This window comes from Maniola jurtina, chromosome 12 (assembly GCF_905333055.1).
Source record: "Maniola jurtina chromosome 12, ilManJurt1.1, whole genome shotgun sequence".
Lineage (NCBI taxonomy): Eukaryota > Metazoa > Arthropoda > Insecta > Lepidoptera > Nymphalidae > Maniola > Maniola jurtina.
Genome location: NC_060040.1, coordinates 6,096,267 through 6,113,824, shown reverse-complemented (window position 1 = coordinate 6,113,824; position 17,558 = coordinate 6,096,267). Strand labels below are relative to the sequence as shown.

Sequence of the window (17,558 nt, the reverse complement as noted above, 5' to 3'; positions counted from 1 at the left end):
TTCTAGCCCCTGAGATGAGAGTTCTAGCAGCTGGAATTTTTTTCATGGCGTATGATAATAAGTTTGAAAATTAGTGCATCATGACTCTTCTGGTATGCTCTGCTGGCACTTTTTTGAGAGTTCTTGTCTAGTTAATGGCTTTGTTTTATAGGTATGTTAATAATCTTAAAGAAATCGAGGAGTTCTAGCCCCTGAGATGAGAGTTCTAGCAGCTGGAAATTTTTTAGTAACTTGTGATTTTTAAGTTTGAAAATTTATCGTTTATGACTCTTCTTGTATGCTCTGCTGGCACTTTTTTGAGAGTTCTGGTCTAGTTAATGGCTTTGTTCAATAGGTATGTTAATAATCTTAAAGAAATCGAGGAGTTCTAGCCCCTGAGATGAGAGTTCTAGCAGCTGGATATTTTTTAGTAACTTGTGATTTTTAAGTTTGAAAAGTTATCGTTTATGACTCTTCTTGTATGCTCTGCTGGCACTTTTTTGAGAGTTCTGGTCTAGTTAATGGCATTGTTCAATAGGTATGTTAATAATCTTAAAGAAATCGAGGAGTTCTAGCCTCTGAGATGAGAGTTCTAGCAGCTGGAAATTTTTTAGTAACTTGTGATTTTTAAGTTTGAAAATTTATCGTTTATGACTCTTCTTGTATGCTCTGCTGGCACTTTTTTGAGAGTTCTGGGCAAGTTAATGGCTTTCTTTTATAGCTTTATCAATAATATTAATGAAATCGAGGAGTTCTAGCCTCTGAAATCAGAGTTCTATCAGCTGGAATTTTTTTCATGGCTTATGATAATAAATTTGAAAATTAGTGTATCATGACTCTTCTGGTATGCTCTGCTGGCACTTTTTTGAGAGTTCTGGGCTAGTTTATAGCTTTATTTTATAGCTATGTTAATAATCTTTAATAAATCGAGGAGATCTAGCCCCTGAGATGAGAGTTCTAGCAGCTGGAAATTTTTTAACAACTTTTGGTGTGAAGTTTGAAAATTTATTGTTTATAACTATTCTTCTATGCTCTGCTGGGACTTCTTTGTGAGTTCTGGGCCAATTAATAGCTTTATTTTATAGCTTAGTTAATGAGCTATAAGAAATCGTAGAGTTCTAGGTTCTGAGATTAGAGTTCTAGCTGCTAGAATTTTTTTTAATTACTTATGATGACTAAATTTGAAAATTTATTGATTTTTTCATTTGACTTTTTTTAGGTTTATATGCCAGAACTATCATTATAAAGTATGAGGAACTATAGAACTGAGATACGTGCGTACAGAGAACTCTTTTTTTTTCGCTTTGCTCGAAAATGATCTGCTACCGGAAGTTAGCAGAGCATTATTTCAACTGCGATTTTTTTAGCAAAAACGCCAGAACTATCTTTAAAAAGTATCAGGAACTATAGAACTCTTCTGCATGCGAAGGGAACTCCTTTTTATTTTTGATCTGCTGGCATATGCTCTGCTAAGTTCACGGGCACGCGTCATGTGAGCACACTCAGAATGTAAATGTAAGTGATGAAACATCTGTCACTACAAAGACCATTTGACACATTGTCAATTATAATTCCCGGTACACTCTGTGGGGCGCTTCTAATTGGCACAAAAATAACTGTCATTGGTACATCTCTTCCAGCGTACTTGTATTTGTCCATTTCAGTGAAAGCTGTGCACAATAAGAGGCACGCTCCGATTGCATTGCGACATACCACAACACAATAACGTGTTTGCTTTTAGTTGTAGCTGAGTTGCTGCATCATCACTTACTATCAGATGAGGTCAAGGTGCAAAGCTTACAACGAAAACGGTTAAGATCATGGTCAAGCGCAATGAAAGTGTAAACCTGTGTTAATCTGGCTTATTGAGTTGAAAATGCTTACGGGAAAAGAAGTCGCGGACACCCAGTCGTTGAGTCAGCCCGATCCTCACCCTAAGGCTCTTTACGCACTGCATCCAATTCGAGTCCGAGAATTCTCGATTCGAAGTAGCCGTAGATTCCCGGCAGGGACAATTTGGGAATTTCTAAATCGTCTCTGGTCTGGTCTGGTCTGTCTGGTCTGGTCTGGTCTGGTCTGGTGGTCTGGTCTGGTGGTTTGTAGGCTACGGTCTACCACCTTAGCGACCGCTGCCAAGCGATTTAGCGTTCCGGTAAGATTCCGTATAGAAACCGATAACGGTTATAGGTTTAACTGCTATACTTCCTCTAAGTTAGCCCACTTCCATCTTAGACTGCATCATGGCAGGGTTAAAGTCAAGGGTTAATTTGTAATGGAATAATAAAAAAGTACAATTTGTATGAGGTGTTGAGCAAGCTAGATCCCAATTTCATTTTCCAAAGCTCTCTTCTATGCGGAGTAATTGTTCACGGACGGAATTAACCACAGTTTTACTTGTATGCACTGCGACTGATCCCAATTCGAGCCTTCATGCGGGCCGTGGTGTGTGACAACATCCGTCGAAACTGATGCAGTTTCGGCATTTTACACTCCGGCATCCGGATTCGATCCGAGTTTTCTAAATAGGAATTTTGTATGATTCGGATCGGATGCAGTGCGTGGAGAGCCTAAATCGTGTCTTTTATCTCGGCATCGCGTGCAATCGCAATAAAACTGTCAAACGATATATACAGGGTGGTCAAAAAGTCGTGGATCAAACGAAATAGGGAGATAGAGGAGGTAATTTCCAGCAAAAAAAAATTCTACAGCATGGCCATATTTAAATTGCCCTAAGAGTTATGAATATTTTTGGGTTTTTTAACAAAATACCAGATTCTCTTACAATTAGACTAATTAAAAAAAAATTAGATAAAAAACAATAAAAAAAACGATGCTGTGTCATTACTAGATAATGTATCAGCACTACAAACCTTCTATTGAGGTTCTGGCTACCAAATTACAAGAGCAATTAATTTTTTTCCAAAACTTTTAAAGCGTTACCAAAAATTAAATGTCACTTTAAAAGCGCACTGTGAAAAAAAAATGTACTATGGTAAAGTGACCCTGTACCAGAAAAAATTGCTAATTTAATGCCAATTTAAATGAGGTATAACTTATTACTCTTTGTTTCGTAATTCTGGTATTATAATCGTTTTTTCATATCAAGGTGCAAAGGGGTTTGGGTAAAATTGGCATGAATTTTTAAACTTGCGACCACTCATGAAAAGTATTTTATTAGGAAGAAGGTAACAAGATATTCGTTTTCTTTTATTAAAGTTCCTTTCTAAAATGCATCGGAGCTGAGATATTTTAATATGAAAAATGGATAATCATGTCGTCATTTAGGTACTTTAATTGTGTATTTTTTAGGTTACCTGCTATTTTCTTTGTCTTAAACAACAACAAAAGAGCCTCTAATGAGCCCCGTGAGTCCACCAACCGACCGCGATCGGTTTGACCAATCACAGCACAGGATTTGTTTACCTGAGCCGCGCGGCATACTCCGGCGCACTGTGCACCATACTTCACTCGTCTCGTAGCGTTGGTTGGTGACTATTGTTGAGTGTTGAGTGCCTCTGTTTCTATTGTTTTTTATCATACGACTTGGCTTCCCTTACCGGACTTTGTTATTTTCGTATATTGTGACCTGGCTTTGTGAAGTGGACTACATCGATTAGCTTTGTGATTTGGATTTTCGTTTCTATCTCGTACATTATGGATGAAGTTAATATTAGAAGTGCAATATGTGTCGGTTGCCGGCGAAGTCTGAACCGTATCGGTGGAGCTCGCAGGAGATCAATGATCTTAACAGCAGAGCTCATGCAAAACCACCCTTTTTTGATGTTGTACTGTTTAGAAGTTATCAACGTTCATCAGGTGAGACTATGTATTTTGTTACTATAATATTAATTCAGATGTTATCCATCTCATTTATTTACATTTTGTAAATAAATGTAATTGTAAATCTCATTTATTTACAAAATGTAAATAAATGAGATGGATAACATCTGAATTAAAACCTGTAATTCGAGAAACACATAGTTCGCGTATGAATAGTCCTTTTACTGCTTACTACAATGGTGACATAGGTAGGTACAGTTCTTGCAATTCACAGTGATCTTTACTTGTGGTTACGTCGTGTACAAGTACATTGCATCAGTGTGCGTGCCTGTCGAAGCCTAGGTGGGAGCGGTCAGGCGCGAGCATTGCGCTCGTTCACACTTACACGGATACGGCACGCACACAATCTTATGTCACTCGCCCTCGTGAATTACAAGAACCGTATTTAAGAATCTTGTGTGAGATCCAAGAATGTTTGCGAGTAATTATGACATTTATGTGGACCACCTTACGCGATCCTTATGCGCCTATGTATAATGTCATTTGTAATCTTATATATTTTTTTACCTATCCTCTGTTTACGTGTTTTTTACAGTTTGATGGAGAGGATCGAATATGTCGGCCATGTTTTCTACGAGCTCAGCGTTATGCTGCCAATACTCAGTCTACAGAAGACGTACCAGACCAATCTGGAGAAAATACATCAGGTCAACCTGCTCAATTGATCCAAGACGTACCAATGGAAGTAGTTATTGAGGAAAATCCTGTACTAGGACAACCTAATGTTGTTGATCAAGAAGTACAAGTTAACAGACCACAGTTGATAGAGATACCTGGATATAAGCGAGCGCCATTCAATTCGCAATTATGTGTTTTTGCTGATTGCATCAATACTGATTTTAGATTTAATAATAAGGCACGATTTAGAAAATGAAGAATTCGAAGAAACATGAAGCGCTCGTCAAAATAGTTTCGTACCTGTTGTTTCGTTCGCGTCACTTTTATTGGTCTTGTATAAGTAAAGAACTTCGAGTATTTTTGTTTTTTATTTAATATTCTATCAATAACGCCACAAACAAAGTAGTATTAATAATTGTCTAAATGAGAATTATGTCTTTATATTGAAGAAAAAGCTCCCATAATTCTACAACTTCAACAACAGATATTCCAGCTCCGATATCACTTTCGGCAAAATTCTTTTTTGATTCTTTATTACTATTTATTACCCTATACGTTAGCAACAATTACATTAGTGGTCGCTGAAAAAAAAAATCATGCCAAGGCCCATACAAAATTACCCAAACCCCTTTCAGTAGATTAGTTTAATTCAAAATAATTTTGAAGATTATCATGCTGCTAGTTAAACTGCTAGTTTTTTGCACGTCGGAATGCTAGAAACATCACTGTGCTTGTCACACTTAAAATTTGTGAAAAGAACAGAAACTCTTCACTACCACCACGTGCCAGAACTACCCAGAACGCCCTCTTTTCTAGGAAACAAAAGGATAGAAAAACTATGCCTCTCTTTCACATCCTTCCTTATTCCAACAATGCAAATAGAAAGAGGCATAGTTTCTTTATCCTTTTGTTTCCTAGAAAAGATGAACTACTTTCAAGACGGGCGTTCTGGGTAGTTCTGACGCGTGGTGGTAGTGAAGAGTTTCTGTTCTTTTCACAGATTTTAAGTGTGACAAGCACAGTGATGTTTCTAGCATTCCAACGTACAAAAAACTAGCAGTTTAACTAGTAGCATGATAATCTTCAAAATTATTTTGAAGTAAAGTAATCTACTGAAATTTGCACCTTGATATGAAAAAACGATTATAATATCAGAATTACGAAACAAAGAGTAATGTGTTATACCTCATTTAAATTGGCATTAAATCAGCAAGTTTTTCTGATACAGGGTCACTTTTCCGTAGTACATTTTTTTTTCACAGTGCGCTTTTAAAGTGACATTTAATTTTTGGTAACGCTTTAAAAGTTTTGGAAAAAAATTAATTGCTCTTGTAATTTGGTAGTCATAGCCTCAATAGATGATTTGTACTACTGATACATTATCTAGTAATGACACAGCATCGTTTGTTTTATTGTTTTTTATGTCATTTTTTTTAAATTAGTCTAATTGTAAGAGAATCTGGTATTTTGTTAAAAAACCCAAAAATATTCATAACTCTTAGGGCAATTTAAATATGGCCATGCTGTAGAATTTTTTTTTGCTGGAAATGACCTCCTCTATCTCCCTATTGCGTTTGATCCACGACTTTTTGACCACCCTGTATATTCTTGATATGACAGATGCGATATCTCCATTAGCCCGAACACCGTCGTCACGGCGCAAACGAGCTCGTGTAAAAAGATCAAATAAAATACGTATCACGAATTTGAACGAGGCGTCTGTTAGCGATGACTGAACAAGCTGATTTGCTCGCGGCTATGCCTATATTAGACCGTTGTGAGATGACATATTTATGATTTCTACGGAAATTTAACAAGAGTTGAAGTAATGACTGATTTGTTACTACTATATTTTGAACTAGCGACCGCCGCGGTTTCGCTCCCGTGGGAACTTTGAAAATTTCAGCCTTAGTCCTTGTTTACGTTATAAAAGGTATCTCTGTGCATTAAGCTTTCTGCTGGTTGGGCGTTGATGTGTCAGTGAGTTAGAACTTTTTTTTTACGTTAAGATTTAAAAATATTTTTGTGAGTCTTGCTGATATTTTAGCAAATTATTCGTTTGTGTATGCAAAACTATGCATCACGTCATATTTTAGGAATGTTAAATCAAGAGTGTAGAGCTTGCCCATCTGCGTTTACCTATCTAGCGTGGTGCACTATGGTCCAACCTTTTTATTTGCAATCTCACCTGGTGCGCACAATTTTGTCATGATAACGGATCAGGTATAACGGAAGTTATTTACAAAGATACTCATTAAAAGTCAAAGAAAACTATTATGGATAAATCATCTACTATCTTGATTTTTAAATTGCCCATAAAATCATGCATTTTTGTTTTAAAAACTTTAAATGAACAGACACCTCGTTACGATTTTATTATACGCTGCACCATCGGTTGATCAGAGCTCAACGGACGCGCTCATAAATTAAAAGCCATCATATTTGTTTTTCGAACGACCGAGTAAATAAAATTCCGATTGACGGAGCGTAACTTCGGGAGGTGCCTACGTAATCAACAGTTTTATTCGGAGATCGACGAGGCGACCTAAAGGCCTGGATCTGCCATGTGGCCATATTTAACTCGACAGCCGATTCAGCCACGCAGGGTGTAACATTGAACACATAAATATCCACCGTTCGCACCTTCGCTTCCGTGGGAAATTTGAAAAATCTAGCCTTATTGTTATCTGTATTATAAAGGAAACCTCTGTGCAAAGTTCCAACTTTCTAGGTCTAACGGTTTGGGTTTGGCGTTGATTATTGATGAGTCAGTATTAAGTTAATGAGGGCTTTTAAAATTGTCAAACTGACGCGGATGTATGATGATAATAATATCGATGTAGAATGCCACCAACTTATCTGTTCAGGTGCCAGAGTCGTTGTGCGCACCAATATCTCAGCAAACTAAATCAATAGTATGTAATCGACTTTTGCACGTTTCATTTATATGCGCTGCTTTCATGTGTACTAAAAAACCCCTATCTACTTACCATTACATAGATATGGGGCTACATAATATTATGGCAGAAATAATTTTTCGCTTATTCATGTCTAGCACGCCATGTACGCGCGCCTCCAGGCGGGTTGAGTCGCCACTTAGAATACTCAAAGGCTTTATTCGGCAATTCCGCTGACTTGATTCTGAGTTCTGACTGATTCCGAGCCTTCGCTCTTGTTCGGTTTCTTCGTTTGAATATTTCAAAAATCGCAATCTTGCTTGATGGTAATTAAATTGGACGTGGCTGGATATCGGAGCCCAATCCTATTTTTTTTTTGTGTTTCAGTTTGTGTGATGTTCAGTATATTATTTCGTGTATATTATCAATTCTGTGTATGTTGAGATAGTGATTAAGTTTTCCAATTTAATTTATCATCTTAGTTAATATTTACAAGTTTATTAGATGAATTAAAAATTAAATAATTAGGAATCGAAATTTTAACCCGTAGGTACTCCATACTGATAATTCCAAATCTTGCTTACTCGACAGAAGCGAAGCTGTACTCTGACTCGCTCACTCATAAGAGCAAACAAATGAGAGAGCGACACAGTGCTTCACTTTTATTGAGTGTCCCACTGCATCTGACACGCTCAAGGCAGACGTTTTTTTTTTTTTTCATTTTACTCCCTAGAATTGAAGCACATATAACAAGTTTCGCTTCAAAAAATATTTTTCTAATCTCGTTTTCATTGAGGCCCAGCAATTAGCTGACGAAATCAACCATCCTCGTTAATGGGGCGTTTCGACGTCAAAGGGCTAAAGGGCGTCCGAGCGCGTCTGTCCGAATAACCGTGTAACTACACTAGCGTCATGTCGCTCTACGTACTGCTAACATGTAAGGAAAAACATGAAGGCATACACATGTCACATACAAGGACGTAAGATTACCGTTCATTAAAAAAAAATATAGTAGCTTCCTTAAGTCTATATTCGTACGTTCATAGTTAAAGTTAAAGGTCAGCCTATTTTCCCCAAAACTAAACGTTTATTGAAGTCTCCGCTACAAATGGTACTTTGAGCCGTATCAATAAAACTAGGGTAATTCACGTCGTTCAATAATAGTAATTCAGCCCTCCTGCCCGCTGGACCGACCATGACCTGAAGAAGGTGGCGGGGAGCGGGTGGATGAGAAAGGAACCGAAGGACCGTGAAAGGACCGTGTTTGGTGGCGCGCTCTTGGATAGGCCTATGTCCAACAGTGGACGCATACAGGCTGATGGAATGGAATAATAGTTATTATTGGAAGTTACATTGACCAACGATGATGTCTGTCTGTCTGTGTGAACTGTGTTTTACTTTTAGGCAAGTATATACAGGAAGGCGGCAGGTCAGAAAGTTTAGGAACAAAAAGTCCCTAGTGTGCTCTTACGGTAATGGGCCAACTTGTGCTCTCCTTCACTGCACGCAGCGACCTCCCGACCCTCGTCAAGTACCACTCGATTAGCTTAACGCGCACACTAATTAGATCTATGCAGAGTATGTTGTTATCGTCAGGGTAAATCGTTATTTGATGGTGGCATTTTAAATCGTAAGTGCCCAATTTATAAGAATTAATTAATTGTTTTTAAGCCGATAATTATTTAAGTATGTAGTTAAAGATTCCTTTACTAAAGAGTATGCTATCTCTTATTTTTTGTCATTGTATGCATCTATGGATATATCATAATGAAATGAGGAGTGATTTTTTTTCAAATTTAAATTGTGCAAGTACGTAAAATGCCTAACCTTCACACCGGGACTTATATAGTTTAATTAACTTGTCACAAATTACTACAAACTTGACATTGGCTAATCTTTGTAAAGCCAGACGAGAGAAAAAAAAACCTTTACTCCTAAAATACTTACTTAAACCCTTTATGTATCAAAGCAGAGATGAGAATAGAATCATGAAAAATAATCACGTCATCTGTCCATAATCTGATTGGTCTATCGCTTAGGTGGGAAGGTACCGATTCTAAATTTGTTCAATCGTACTTTTTAAAGACTCCGTTAGAACTTCTCAAAATCCATTCTTGATAGGAGTCTATATTAGGTACTGAGAAAACTTACATGCAAAATTTCTAGCTTCTAGACCCACTAGTTTCAGCAGGAAATTGATGAATGCTTTTCAATCAGTTTTCCCTCTTTTAGAGAAATTAATAGAGAATTAAGTACTAGACCCATCAGTAAAGCCGTATCTTGATACATGCTGTTTTCTTTTATAGAGGAATGTATAAAGAATTAAGTACTTACTAATTATTATTTAAGTATTCACATCTAGTAACTCTAAGTGTTAATTCATTATAATGAACTCCATAAAAGCTTAATAAATGCACGTATTTAATAGCATTTTTATTGGTGTCCCCGGGCGAGCTTTACCAATAACCCATTATGACAGTGATTCTACTCGCCATTTTCAAGCAACTTATGAAGATTAAAATTTATTGACGGGTAGTTAACACTTCGTTTAATTTATTAAATAATATATAGCCATATAAAGTGTAGTAAACATTAGAATATACAAGTAATTTTTATTATGTGTGTTGGTTTATTGAAGAGTCGTTTTAAATACGAAAATATTTTATTTATATATCACTAACCTTTCTAAACATGTCGCCATAAATTCAAATGGACAATGCCAGAATCTATTAAAACGTGAATGTGGTGTAAAATAAAAAGTATAAGGCTTTACTTTTCCGGTATTTCAATGTTGTGTCACTTGATAGAGCTGACAATAAACTATAACAATAAAACTTTAGGCCTATTTTTTTTGTGAAACAAAAATTTATTGCTGTCTCAACCTTATAAGACTCATCTCTCTCTTTGTCTCTATCTGTCTCTCTGCTTGTTCTTTCATTTGCTGAAGATCATGATCCAACCTTCGAACGGAACAATAATTGTTTTCATTGAATTTGCACGTGGATCAGCCTTCCTTGTTTACATTATAAATGGAATCTCTTACTATGCAAACTTTCAGCTTTCTAGGTCCGAAGGTTTAGGCTGAGCATTGAAGAGACAGTCAGGACTTTTCTTTTTATATATTTAAATCCTCCTCCTCCTTTTAATTGAAGAGCTAATCCCTTAACAGTATCGTCTTTTATTAATTAGATTAAACGCGAGATTGTTCAGTCTCGATACGGTACGACAGTAACATTGTCTTCTAGTTGCATTTATTTTTTTCTTTCATGGCTTTCATTCTTTTGTTTAATTGTTTTGACTACTTCTGTTTCATTTCGAAGGATTATTTAGGCAGCAGATTAATTTGTCTTTAACCAAAGTTTGTTATTATTAATAGATTCTCCTTTTTTATTCGTTGCATTTATTTTTCCTCTCGGTGCTTTAAATTTTTTGTCTGATTGTTTTGGATTCTTCTATTTTATTCCTAAGGATTTATTTATCTTGTTTATTTTATCTAAAGTTTTGTGATATTTCTGTTTTCTTCTATAAAAAAAAACTGACAGACTAATGTAGCTCATATCATTGTATCTAAAAGCTTAATTCTTTGCTTGTAGATTCTCTTTATAGCATAGATTTCTAAGACTGAGAAATAATTTTGAAGAATTCCAAGGGAATCTTCAAAAAATCCTAAATCGCGGATAATATAAAAGTCAATCAAAAACTGTATCTACTAGACATATCTATCATATTTTAAAATTCTTCTTAAATTCTTCTGCTGTTAAGATATACGTAGTCCTAGAATATTTGATAATAAAAGATTAACTGTTTAAAAGTGAAAATGCTTTAATTATGAAAGTTATTGATCATCGTGAGAGTCATTGATCAATTGACACTCGCAGTCGGATGACATGAAAAATCTGCCGGTCGAAAAATGGATGATTGAAATTTTAATATTTAAACAGTAAATTACTGACTGTTTGAATAATTAGCAGACGAATGGACGCTGAGTGGAATTCAATTGTTTCGCTTATTAATTCAGAGTCGGGACACACAAGCGTTTAACTGTCGCTGCGAATAATTACGTTAAAATATTCAATACATTATTTACAAGTTAATTTGAGTAAAAACGTTTCTATTATATTGCTCTACTCGGCCTCGTAGGCTCGCTTCATTCAGGACCTCCTTTGCAAGCTTCTGGCTTTGCGCCATACAAAAACACTAGGGGCATGGCAGATAAAATTGTTCGGAGATTTTTCTGCTGACCGGTTATTATTGTGTAATGAGTAGCGGAGGAATTTTTGTTGATTTGTTTTGAAATATACTCCGAAATTAATACCCAAACTCAGATCTGAATGGTGCAATGCCTATTAGAATGACCTTTTCGCTGAAAGACAAGTTGGGTGACATGAAAGCAGGATACCTAGTAAGCCGAAAGAAAATTCAGCTAGATAACATGAAAGCAAATTACCTTTGGCTTTGTTTTCGGCTGAATTTTTCGTAGACCGCATTCTGAAAGAAGAAACAGGTATATTCTTCGATTTTTAATTATACTTATGTGGTTCATATTTTAAAACCTTGAACCTAACTTATTAAAAATCAGCGCATCTAAAACACTCCGTGGAAAGTGAAAATATATACATAAAAAGCAACCGACTATTTTGTGGTAGGTACAGAAAAAGGGACTGGCACTAATTGAAAGTGTTCACCCCAAACCGCTCATATTTTCGAATCGATTATGTGGGTGATTTGGGGCTCTCCCATAGCTAGCTTATCTTCCGATAGTATCGATGGACAACCGCTTTTTCGGCAAAAATATATGTAATAAGTTCAAATTGATAGCTGTTTTTTTCGTAACTTGCGAACTTCCGGCTTCCGGAGGGCTGGTATGGTCAAGATACTTCATGGAATGTCAAAGATTGGACTTCAGGGTGCATGTCATTGTCATTGTACGGAAAATTGCTTCTTCAAATAATTTTACATACTTTTACCTAAATCTTTGCTGTGCTGGTACCACTGCAAAGTCGATCAATAAGAATACATAATCCCATTAGTTAGTCGACACTAAGTTATCTAAGTTAAAGTATATCAAAACATTTTTGCTAGAAATAGTTTCCAAGAAGAAAAATTCAAGTGTGTCAGATCCCAACATTGGTAATATGAAATATCTCATCTGAACTAGGTTCGCGCGTCGTTTGTTGTTTCAGTTAGTAAGTTTGTTCAGTGCAATTAAGTATATTTAGTTGGACATATTTGCTATTAGCCAAATCAATTTATTTGCATTAATTTGTGTGTTAACGCATGCAGTTCATTTGGCTCATTAGTCATCAGCATCCGAGCTCTGTTTGCTCTAATGGTCCCAATATGTTAATTGGTGCTTACGATCCGTAATACATCAAATTGTAGTATTGAAGAACGTAATGATGATGAAAATCTTTGTTAAATAAAACAAGAATAAAGTTCAAAAACTTAATCCTGGCAGCAAAATCTTTAAATTATATCTTTAGTGTCATATACGAGGTTGAAACTAGGTAAGGACTAAATACAGACAAATCAATGAATCGATAAAATCAGCCTTTGTGTTTCGTCCCTATAGTATAGTGCCCTAAAAGAGCAAAGTCACATACATACATTATAAAAAAAACCGGCCAAGTGCGAGTCAGACTCGCGCATTTATTTTCCAACATTTTGCACGATAAATCAAAAATCATTACCTATAGGTACATAAAAATAAATAAAAATCTGTTTTAGAATGTACAGGTAAAGCGCTTTCATATGATATGTACAAAGTATAGTTATCTTACTTTGAAAATTGAAACACATTTTAATTTTTTTTAAACGATGTCACCACAACTTCGCGGTTTTCAGATTTATTCCTGTACTTGTGCTATAAGACCTACCTACTTGCCAAATTTCATGATTCTAGGTCAACGGGAAGTACCCTATAAGTTTCTTGACAGACAGACATATAGTAGACAGACAGACAACGAAGTGATCCGGGTTCCGTTTTTCCTTTTGAGGTACGGAACCCTAAAAACCGGTCAAATGCGGTTGGACTCGCACACGAAGGGTTCCGTACCATCGTACAAAATATAACACTATGTATTTACTTTTTAATTTATTTTTTAATTTGCATGGCAGACATTTTATAATTTGCTATCTTTTTTATTATTTGTTGTTATAGTGGTAATAGAAGTACACACTGAAAAATTTAACTCTACCTATTACGCACAAACGGATCCAAGTTTTGTAATAAGGTCTCGTTAGCTCTCTTTGGGTGCGGAACCCTAAAACTGATGAACACAATATTATCCAACTAATACTCAACACTAGCACTTCTCCTTTCAGCAAAGGTTGCCTGGTAGAGATTGCTCCAAGCAATAAGGCCGCCTTTGCACACAATTGTTTTTTTGTGTTTTCTTCTTTCTGTGTTGTGATCCTTTACATGTGTTTTTGTGTGCAGTGTTCTATCTATCTATTTATATGCGTCGCGCAGTCAGGTAAAAAATAAATCGTCAAATTAAGGCGGTGAAAAATCACCGCCAACCACGAATGGCGTGAAAACTCGAACTGTTGATAACCGTGCAAAAGCCAGTGTGGCAAGTGTAACAAAATGCTTAAGAATAGGTTAACGGTACGGTACGAGAACCGGTAAGTTATTTCATGGGTTAAAAATATTTTAAAAATACGCAGGTCAGCCGCTGATGCCATATCTTTTTTGTTCATTTGGGAACGAGGAAAATGCTCGGGTAGGTATAATTCAAAATTCAAATCATTTATTCAAAATAGGCTATATTTACACTTTTCGATAGTCGATTGTTAGATATGTAAAATGAAATAGTGGTGATAATTAATTACGTAAACTTCAAACTAAAGCTACGAGGGTTCCAACAAACTCAGCATATAAGTACCTCAAGTATGCTCGATTCCATTGAGATGTTGACTCTATGTTGGCCAACGGCTTACGGACTAAACCCTCCTCCCCTCCTCCGCTTTATATTTCGGGTAACAGCTTTGTAGATCAATGACTTCTATGTATCATAGAAGTCATTGTTGTAGATACACCTTTGCAATTGTTTCTCTAATTTCTATACCTGCTTGGTAATGATTTGATGTTTAGCGAACATACTACTGCTTTACTGCTTTTGGTAACAGCTTTGTAGATCAATGACTTCTATGTATCATAGAAGTCATTGTTGTAGATACACCTTTGCAATTGTTTCTCTAATTTCTATACCTGCTTGGTAATAATTTGATGTTTAGCGAACATACTACTGGCAGGTTGCGTGACATTCGCAACCTGCCAGTTCTATCCCAAATTATTATTATTATTATTCGACAGCAGTAAATGTACGGGGATGATAGATGACGAACATTGTGCGATGGCATACCAGGCTTTCGCTGTAATTATGACCTCGCTGAAGCATTTCGGTACGTAATGTGAAGAATTCTGTTTTACTGCAGGGCGTACGAAGTACTCTTAATTTTTTAATCCCCACCAATTGCAGCCATTAAAGATTTAATTTGTATAATGCCGTTTACAGACGCACCTTTAATTACGGCGATTACGCATCGCAACGCAAAATTATTCAAATTAAGCTTAATTTAATGTTGTCCAAGCAAACGAATTGTGCGTATTTTTTTTGCGCGCGTCGTGCTAATGGGCGATTCCTGAATTAAATTCGGCGATCGTAAATTCTGTTGTACCGCGTAGCATAAACAACACTTATCTACACAGGTAGCCGGCCTATCTTGGATTAAAATTTTGCTTCTGAATTTATTTTTGACTGTATAAAATATTTTTGTACGCGCACTGCTGTTTTAGCTTTATTTTTTCGGTGATTGGACGATGATAGTTGCTTTTGAACGGAAACGGTTGAAAAACGAATGAACATGGAATGGACGAACGAAATAGATAAAGTTCTTTTTGTGGTCGTTGAAAATATTAAAACACTTTTAGCGCGATATTTAAAGAATCGTACAGTACGAGTTAAGTTACGAGTATGTTACTCGTAATATTTGTTATCAAACTTCTACTGTGCCTGGTATCTAATTTATTATTACTAGAATAAAGGAAGTATCTATTTATAATAGCAATTAAGTTCAAAAATAATTTAAACTGAAAACTTTATTATACTTACAACATTATTCAGTTCCAGGGAAATTTGAAAGGGAACATGAAGTATCTGATCGGAACTCCCACGTTGTTCTGGTAAATTCAAAAGCGTGGCAATATCGCGGGTTTAGATCATAAAGCAAAAATTCCATACAACGCCACAAAGCCGAAATTGCTAAAGCGGTTCTAAAACTACCCGACAATGAGAAGTTCCGTGGGTGCATGAACTATGCTAACGTGCAGAACATGTTCGGGGTGGGTGTACGTGGATTTATAAATTACTAGAAACGACGCGACGTATCAAAGTAATTTTTACCTTGACTAGTGATGTCGTCACGTAGCGATCACTAGTCTAGTAGTCTAGTTTACCGGTAAGTCAAACGTGGTGTTTTAAAAAAAATATTGGTTTACTTAAAATCCATAGATCTGTATAAAATCCTAGAAAGCTTTAATTTGTTGATACCGTCAAACCTGCAAGGAGATAAGAAGAAGATATTTAGATGTTTTGCATGCGTAAATTATGTATAATAATTGGTTGATACAACAGAATAATCTAGATAATTAATTAATTATTTGTTCCAAACAACTGTTATAATCTTCGCATTAGTCTGTAATGATAGCAGTGACTGGTAAAACTGACAGCAAAACCGTCACATAGCGGTTATTATCCTAGGAAACCAGAGCTGTACTCTATGACAAGACCAGAGTAAACTAGAGTAAGGAAACTCTGAGTTTGATCCTGAATAAACATCTGTCAAATATCAGGTAGTTGAGCACTACTTCTAGTGCCGTGAAATCAAAGATTTATAAATATTATAATATTTAAAACTCTTTGTCACGCTGCAACGATGGCCCATATCACATACTTACCTAGTCGCTTCATAGCCTCATTTAACGCCTGCCACTGTAGGTTTTGTTACAAGTTTCAATCGTGAGCTGACACAAGATCACCAACTAAAGTAGTCCTTAGTCTCGTAACGCAATAAGATAGGAAATACGAAAATTAATGCTTGTCAGTAAAGCACTTCCAGCATGAACTGTATATCAAGCAAATTCGCAGCAGGCTTGTAACAATTTTCAGAATATTTCACCTCAAACTGGCGCTTCGTAGAGTATGCTGGAATATCATAACAATTAAAATACCTATTGGGTTTTCAAGACTAATCTACTTACTGATTGATATATCAACGCACAGCTCCAACACAAATTAGGTCTAGAAACTTTATAGATATTAATTAGATCAAGATTCTTTCTATAACCTAGACCCGAGTGGATATTTAGAAATCGTGCCCGAGTGAAGTCGAACTGGGTCAGCTTGTTACCTATATAGGTATTTTGTTTAATCTGGTAAAATATAATAAGTGTAAATTAAAAATTTTCAACACCCCCGACCAGTGAAGGTTACAGTAACTAACTAGAAAAGAGCGAAAAGAGCTGATAACTTTCAAACGGCTGAACCGATTTTCTTGGACTATTCCGCGCCTACGATCCAAAGTATCTGAGTTTTCCAAAACATCATTTTCAAATAAATAATTATGTATATCTAGGCAACGTCCATCTTGACAGCTTGACATTTGTCAATTCACACTTAAATATTATGAACCTAAGGGTTATCTAACCTTCTTTTCTACAAGAAAACTAGAAAAGAGCTGATAACTTTTAAACGGCTGAACCAATTTTTTTGGATTATAGCTAAGAACACTCTCGATCAAGCCACCTTTCAAACAAAAAAAAAACAAAATTAAAATCGGTTCATTCGTTTAGGCGCTACGATGCCACAGACAGATACACAGACACACAGATACACAGATACACACGTCAAACTTACAAAACCCCTCTTTTTGGGTCGGGGGTTAAAAATATAAAGTCGGTACAATAAATTCACATTAGGCTGAGGGCACACGTGAAATTGTGCAAAATTCCCAACCGTTTGTCTGTGTCGTATTCGCGGTCGCCTTTTATGGCACTTAGGGTTGCCATTCATTAGGATTGTGTGTGTATTCGTGAGATATGGCTGAAATAATGTCGTGCAGATTTGATGGTTCTAAAATGCATGTTTAAGCCTAAAACAAACAAAAAATGATAGCAGTCCAGCGTGACAATAACGTGTCTATGCGTCTACGCCACGCTAT

At 36.1% G+C, this 17,558-nt stretch overlaps 1 protein-coding gene and 1 long non-coding RNA gene across 2 annotated transcripts in view; one reads left to right on the top strand and one right to left on the bottom strand.

The window, feature by feature from the left end:
• The window catches only part of LOC123870247 (lysine-specific histone demethylase 1A), a 395,360-nt gene that overhangs the window by 361,601 nt on the left and 16,201 nt on the right, over window positions 1-17,558 (top strand). The gene's annotated exons all lie outside the window — the stretch shown is intronic.
• Window positions 1-17,558, bottom strand: part of LOC123870257 — a 31,219-nt gene that overhangs the window by 4,569 nt on the left and 9,092 nt on the right. The window contains exons 2-3 of the long non-coding RNA XR_006797041.1: window positions 13,035-13,052; window positions 11,284-11,286 (exon numbers count right to left, since the gene is read on the bottom strand). This is a non-coding gene — a long non-coding RNA (uncharacterized LOC123870257). The remainder of the gene's footprint in view (window positions 1-11,283; window positions 11,287-13,034; window positions 13,053-17,558) is intronic.